The following is an 8,049-nucleotide window of genomic DNA, read 5'->3' as shown; positions in this document are numbered from 1 at the left end:
GACAAAATTGTACCCACCTCTACTACTACCTCTGGCAGCTTGTTCCAGACACTCACCACCCTCTGTGTGATAAAATTGCCCCTCTGGACACATTTGTATCTCTCCCCTCTCATCTTAAACCTATGCCCTCTAGTTTTAGACTCCCCTATCTTTGGGAAAAGATATTGACTATCTAGCTGATCTATGCTCCTCATTGTTTTATGGATCTCTATAAGATCACCCCTCAGCCTTCTACGCTCCAGAGAAAAAAGTCCCAGTCTATCCAGCCTCTCCTTATAACTCAAACCATCAAGTCCCGGTAGCATCCTAGTAAATCTTTTCTGCACTCTTTCTAGTTTAATAATCTCCTTTCTATAATAGGGGACCAGAGTTGCACACAGTATTCCAAGTGTGGCCTTACCAATGTCTTGTACAACTTCAACAAGACATCCCAACTCCTGTATTCAATGTTCTGACCAATGAAACTAAGCATGCTGAATGCCTTCTTAACTACTCTGTCCACCTGTGACTCCACTTTCAAGGAGCTATGAACATGTACCCCCAGATCTCTTTGTTCTGTAACTCTCCCCATTGCCCTACCATTAACTGAGTAAGTCCTGCCCTGGTTCAATCTACCAAAATGCATCACCTCGCACTTATCTAAATTAAACTCCATCTGCCATTCGTCAGCCCACTGGCCCAGCAGATCTGAAGAGTCTAAATACAATGAATCATTTAAAGTTGCACCACAGATTAGCAAGACCATAAAATGCAAGCACTAGGCTTATATTCATTGGAGTTTGGAAAAGAGTAAGGGGTGACCTGATTGAAGTCTATAAGATCCTGGATGGTCTTGACAAGGTGGATGTGGAAAGGATGTTCCCTCTTGTGGGTGAGAAGGGGCATGGTTTTAAAATTAAGGGTCACCCTTATAGGACAGAACTGAGGAGAATTATTTTCTCTCAGAGGGATGTGTGACTTTGGAACTCTCTGCCTCAAAAGGCGGTGGAGGTGGAGGGTCAGATAGATTCTTGTTTGGTAATGGAATCAAATTTTTTTGGGGGGTAGATGGGGAATGAGCAATTCAAAACACAAGCAGGTTAGCCAGGATCTTATCGAATGGCAGAGCAGGCTCAAGGGGCCGAATGGCCTACTCCTGCCACTATTTCAAATGTTCATAGACATTAGAATTCAAATAACTCTCAACCAAATGATGAACTGAAAAGGGAAATCCTCTCATTGGTCCACAAGGAAAAGGTTTAGTTAGAAAAGTTTGGTTTATTACTCACTGAGGCAGCTGGGAGGTATTTTGCAGCTGCTTTCTCACAATCTGATATGGCTTTATAATGTTAATAGACATTTGTTCTTTTAAAGAAATTTCCCCACCTCAGAAGAATTTATTCCACAGGAATGCTCATTTCAACTCCAGCTGCTACTTAAATAATCAACGTAGTTTCGACCCAGATTTTTCAGTCTCTGGATAGTTGGAGGTTGGACGTACTGCCCGAGATGTGCCCGGGGCCCTTGAATGTCCTGTCACGCTGTCTCCATGGGAATTGCCTAAGAAGTTTGACTTTCTGATTCCTCTGCTCTCTGGGACCCTCCAAGAAGGTCTCCAACTCTGAGGTTGAGTCGGAGCTGGACTTCAAGCGGCTTAATACTAAATGGCTACCCCAGGAAGTGTTAGAAAAATCCTAATATAACTCCTGGGCAAGAATACACTGACACCCCCTGACCCAACTAACCCTCATCGCCCGACTTTCTCCACTTGACTCCCCCAATTTCCACAGTTTCTGTAAAGTTGCTGGGTTGTATTGAAGTGATGACAAAGGAAGTTCTTATATGTGTGGGCCATGCTGGTGAGAACTCCTACGGGGAGGCGATGGCCCAGTGGTATTATCGTTAGACTATTAATCCAGAAATTCAGCGAATGTTCTGGGGACCTGGGTTCGAATCCTGCCATGGCAGATGGTGGAATTTGAATTCAATAAAAAAAATTCTAGAATTAAGAATCTACCGATGACCATTGTCAATTGTCCAAAAATAAACCCATCTGGTTCACTAACGTCCTTTAGGGAAGGAAATCTGCCCTCCTTACTTGGTCTGACCTACATGTGACTCCAGAGCCACAGCAATGTGGTTGACTCTCAACTGCCTCGGGCAACTAGAGATGGGCAATAAAAATGTTGGCCAGACAGTGATGCCCATGTCCCATGAATAAATAAAAAAAAGACACATCACTCCCTGTGTACATCTCATCAATATACACACAGTCAACAGTTTCCAAATCTGAGTGGAGATCATTCAACAATATAATATGGCAAATAGAAGTAAAGAGTCACTCCTTCAACTGAGATGTTGGTGCTGGGGAACCATCCAGCACAATAACTATTTTCAGACCTGTCACTAGCTCTAAGTCAGAAAATGTTTAAAATGTTTAATTCTCCAAAATTGCTTTTTACAAATAAATTCTGCCTGCATCCAAACAGTAATAATGTCAATTAGTCAAAATAAATCCACGCTGCATGCTTTAACCTAAAGATTTCACAACCAAGCACTTTTCTTGAAAACACGAAGGCTTACTTAAATCTCTTATTTCTCAGTCCCGTTTCATGATCTTAAATAACAATCAACGTAGTAGGATGCAGTGTGTTTAATAACTCTATTCACATGTTTACAACAGCTCCAGCTACTTTTGGTGATACAGAACTTGGGGGGTATTGTCAAAAAAAGGCATTTTGTCGAAGTTTTTCATCTTGCACTCATCAGGACATTGCGCCCATTTCAGCTAAACAAAATAAGTGGTGGTCATTTCCTGATGAATGCAAGACAAAAAGCTTTGACAAAATGTTTTTTTTCCACATTAATCACGTTTATCCATTCAAGCTTTTTGAATTCATCCACCTTAAAATATTAAATTTATGTAACAATCCCAGGTTATACTCACATTAGTATCAACATGGTTTATATATTTGGTGGCCAGTGATAAGTGTAATAAGTCCAGTTCACCAGTTAGATAAATAGCAACTGCAATGTCTATTTGCAGATAGCTATAATACAGAGGCTTGCAGCCTCATGCTTGCCAGTCAGCTCTCAGGAAGGTTCTGGAACCCGAGATCACCAGGGCGATACCCAATCCTGCTCCCAGATGTGACCCTTACTCTGCCGATGGGTCCTGAAAGGAACAGTCACCACGGGTAGCCAGTCCCAGGAAACCGGTGTTCATAATTTAATCACCTAGTCAAACATTCAATCTGGTATTTTCTGTTTTCAAGTCCAAAACCAGAAGAACGCACCATACTTGTAAAAAATACATAGAGAAAACAATTTACAAGTGTGGGCACATGCTGGTAGGAAAGAATGATCAAAAGTGTGTTGGTACAAATAGGACTACAAAGGGTTAAATTACTTCCAGTTCTCTGAAATGCTGCAGCATTTAACAGCAGAAAGAGGAACCATTGCAACTTCCTTCTGTTCCTGGTTCAGTTCTCACACTTTACACGTCTGTCATAGTGCTCCAGTCTTTCTGTGCTACAAAAGCCTTATTTCTCTGTTGCACTCTCAGTTTTGAGATAGTTCCTTTTTTACAAATGCTTTGCACCTCAAGTCACCACCATTTAATTGTTGCTCAGTTGTCTTACTGGTAAATATCTGAATTTCCGTCTGCACTTCTATTTCTAATATTTACAGTGTATTCTTTCTTTTGACATTATTATCATAGAACCCCTACAGCACAGAAAGAGACCACTTGGCCCATCGAGCCTGCACTGACAACAATCCCACCCAGGCCCGATTCCCGTAACCCCACATATTTACCCTGCTAATCCCCCTGACACTAAGGGACAATTTTGCATGGCCAATCAACCTGGCCCACACATCTTTGGAGTGTGGGAGAAAACTGGAGCACCCGGAGGAAACCCACGCAGACACGGGGAGAACGTGCAAACTCCGCACAGACAATGACCTGAGGCCGGAATTGAATCCAGGTCCCTGGTGTTGTGAGTTGCAGTGCTAACCACTGTGCCACCGTGCCGCCCCAGTGGTCTCTGTATGGGGAGAGGTATCAATAGGGGATATGGAGGGAAGCATTGCTACTCCTCTGGACCAGTGAGGTAAAGTTCCTCCCTGAATCTGCCCTTGCCTTCCTTCAGTGTGGAATCCTGAGAAACATATTTGTCTACTGTTTAACGTACAAAGCATTTCGACTCTCAGTAGAACATGAAAATTGCCCAGTGCCCGCTTCCTGACAGCTGGATTAATGCCCAAGCCTTGTCTCAACATAGTAAACTTGCAATTGGATACTGTGCCACACAACAAAGAAAAGTTATAGCTTGGAATAAAAGGGACAGTAACAACATGGATAGAAAATTCTCTGAGTAATAGGAGACAGAGTGTAACGGCCGATGAATATTTTTCAGGCTGGAGGATGGAGGAAGGTTGTAGTGGTGTTTTCCAGGGGTCAGTTTCGGGACCCTTGCTTTTCCTAATATATATTAATAGAGTAAGAAGTCTCACAACACCAGGTTAAAGTCCAGCAGGTTTATTTGGAATCACAAGCTTTTGGAGCGCTGCTCCTTCATTAGATAAGTGGACGTAGGTTCACAGACATGGTATATATAGACAGAGACACAATTGCAAGATAATTCCAGATTGGAATGTGAAGAATGAACAAAGAACAAAGAACAAAGAACAATACAGCACAGGAACAGGCCCTTCGGCCCTCCAAGCCCGCGCCGCTCCCTGGTCAAATTAGACCATTCTTTTGTATCCCTCCATTCCCACTCCGTTCATGTGGCTATCTAGATAAGTCTTAAACGTTCCCAGTGTGTCCGCCTCCACCACCTTGCCCAGCAGTGCATTCCAGGCCCCCACCACCCTCTGCGTAAAATACATCCTTCTGATATCCGTGTTAAACCTCCCCCCCCTCACCTTGAACCTATGACCCCTCGTGAACGTCACCACCGACCTGGGAAAAAGCTTCCCACCGTTCACCCTATCTATGCCTTTCATAATTTTATACACCTCTATTAGGTCACCCCTCATCCTCCGTCTTTTCAGTGAGAACAACCCCAGTTTACCCAATCTCTCCTCATAACTAAGCCGTTCCATACCAGGCAACATCCTGGTAAACCTCCTCTGCACTCTCTCTAAAGCCTCCATGTCCTTCTGGTAGGTTGGTGACCAGAACTGGGTGCAGTATTCCAAATGCGGCTGAACCAACGTTCTATACAACTGCAACATCAGACCCCAACTTTTATACTCTATGCCCCGTCCTATAAAGGCAAGCATGCCATATGCCTTATTCACTACCTTCTCCACCTGTGACGTCACCTTCAAGGATCTGTGGACTTGCACACCCAGGTCCCTCTGCGTATCTACACCCTTTATGGTTCTGCCATTTACGTTAGTTCTACCAAAATGCATCACTTTGCATTCATCTGGATTGAACTCCATCTGCCATTTCTTTGCCCAAATTTCCAGACTATCTATATCCTTCTGTAGCCTCTGACAATGTTCCTCACTATCTGCAAGTCCAGCCATTTTCGTGTCGTCCGCAAACTTACTGATCACCCCAGTTACACCTTCTACCAGACCGTTTATATAAATCACAAACAGCAGAGGTCCCAATACAGAGCCCTGCGGAACACCACTAGTAAGAAGTCTCACAACACCAGGTTAAAGTCCAATAGGTTTATTTGGTAGCAAATACCATAAGCTTTCGGAGCACTGCTCCTTCGTCATGCATCTCCACACCACTAGTCACAGGCATCCAGCCGGAAAAAGACCCTTCCACTATCACCCTCTGTCTTCTGCGACCAAGCCAGTTCTTCACCCATCTAGCCACCTCCCCCTTTATCCCATGAGATCCAACCTTTTGCACCAACCTACCATGAGGGACTTTGTCAAACGCTTTACTAAAGTCCATATAGACGACATCCACGACCCTTCCCTCGTCAACCATTTTAGTCACTTCTTCAAAAAACTCCACCAGGTTAGTGAGGCATGACCTCCCTCTCACAAAACCATGCTGACTATCGTTAATGAGTTTATTCCTTTCTAAATGCACATACATCCTATCTCTAAGAATCCTCTCCAACAACTTCCCTACCACAGACGGACAAGCTCACCGACCTATAATTTCCTGGGTTATCCTTCCTACCCTTCTTAAATAACGGGACCACATTAGCTATCCTCCAATCCTCTGGGTCGGAATGCGAGTCTTTACAGGTACAGACACTGCGAGTGGAGAGAGGGATAATCACAGTTTAAAGAGGTGTGAATTGTCTCAAGCCAGGACAGTTAGTAGGATTTTGCAAGCCCAGGCCAAATGGTGGGGGTTACATGTAGTGTGACATGAACCCAAGATCCCGGTTGAGGCCGTCTTCATGCGTGCGGAACTTGGCTATCAGTTTCTGCTCGGCGATTCTGCGTTGTCATGTGTCTTGGAGGCCGCATTTCCAAGATGATTATTTGAATAGAAACAATGTGCAGGGGTACAGGGAGAAGACAGGGGAATGGCATGATGTTCCTTTGGAGAGCTGGTGCAAATACGACGGGCCGAATGGCCTCCTCCCGCATTCTGTAATTCTGCGAATGACAATGGTTTCCAGGTGAGTTGGTTTGGTCGGGGTTCCGGTTCTAGAGTAGACGTGGCCCAAATGGCAAGGACCTTGGACAGAGTGTTTCAGCAATGTGATGAATCACCAGTTTATAATTTCCTCCCTCTCCCGCTTCCAGGTAAATTAATGACGTCTTTCATAGAATCATAGAATCCCTACAGTGCAGGCCATTCAGCCCATCGAGTCTGCACTGACTCTCTGAGTGTATCTTATCCAGGCCCTCTCCCCCACTCTATCCCCATAACCCCACAGATTTACTATGGCGAATCTACCTAATATACGCACCTTTGGAGTTTGGGGAGCACCCGGGGGAAAGCCACGCAGGCACCGGGGAATGCGCAAACTCCACATAGTCACCCAAGGCTGGAATTGAACCCGGGTCCCTGGCACTGTGAGGCAGCAGGGCTAACCACTGTGCCACCCTGCCACCCTAATGGTTGCAGCCATCATCCCTTTAATTTCCTGAGGTGAGGCACTGAAACCCCTTCAAAGGAGAACGAACAACCACGGTGAACAACATGGTGGCACAGTGGTTAGCACTGCTGCCTCACAGCGCCAGGGACCCGGGTTCAATTCTAGTCTCGATCACTGTCGGGTTTGCATGTTCTCCCCATGTCTGCATGGGTTTCCTCCAGGTGCTCCGATTTCCTCCCGCAGACCAAAGATGTGTGGGTTAGGCGGATTGGCCATGCTAAATTCTCCCTTAGTGTCAGGGGGATTAGCAGGGTAAATACATGGGGTTACAGGAATAGGGCCTGTGTAGGTTTGTGGTTGGTACAGACTTGATGGGCCGAATGGCCTCCTTCTGCACTGTAGTGATTATATAAACCACAGGAACGTCCAATCCCAAAGGGCAAAAAGCCGAAGCCTTCACTGAAAACCGCAAAACGTTAATAAACCCCCCCTAAAAAACCCCACAAACCTGTAGACATGAGGGGAGGATCAGGGTAATGGCCTCTTCCCTGCCTTAGTGTGGATCAGGGAGTTCATACCTGCGTCATCAGCCTGGACCAGGAGAAGGCCTTTGACAGGATATTGTACACCTACATCTTGAACGTGCTCTTCAAAATGGCATCCGGAGCAGCCCCAGCAAGAGAGCTGTGGCACAGCTGAGGCAGGTGGGGACTCACTGCTCTAAACATCATAGAGTCATAGAGTTTTACAATATTCCAAGTGTACAGTTCTGGTCACCCTGTTATAGAAAGGGTATTATTAAACTAGAAAGAGTGCAGAAAAGATTTAGTAGGATGCTACCAGGACTTGATGGTTTGAGTTATAAGGAGAGGCTGGATAGACTGGGACTTTTTTCTCTGGAGCGGAGGAGGCTGAGGGGTGATCTGATCGAGGACTATAAAATAATGAGAGGCCTTGATCAGCTAGATAGTCAATATCTTTTCCCAAATGTAGGGGAATGTCTTGTACAATTCAACAAGTTGTCCCAACTCCTGTA

This window comes from Mustelus asterias, chromosome 23 (assembly GCF_964213995.1).
Source record: "Mustelus asterias chromosome 23, sMusAst1.hap1.1, whole genome shotgun sequence".
Lineage (NCBI taxonomy): Eukaryota > Metazoa > Chordata > Chondrichthyes > Carcharhiniformes > Triakidae > Mustelus > Mustelus asterias.
Note: the sequence above shows the minus strand (reverse complement) of the source record.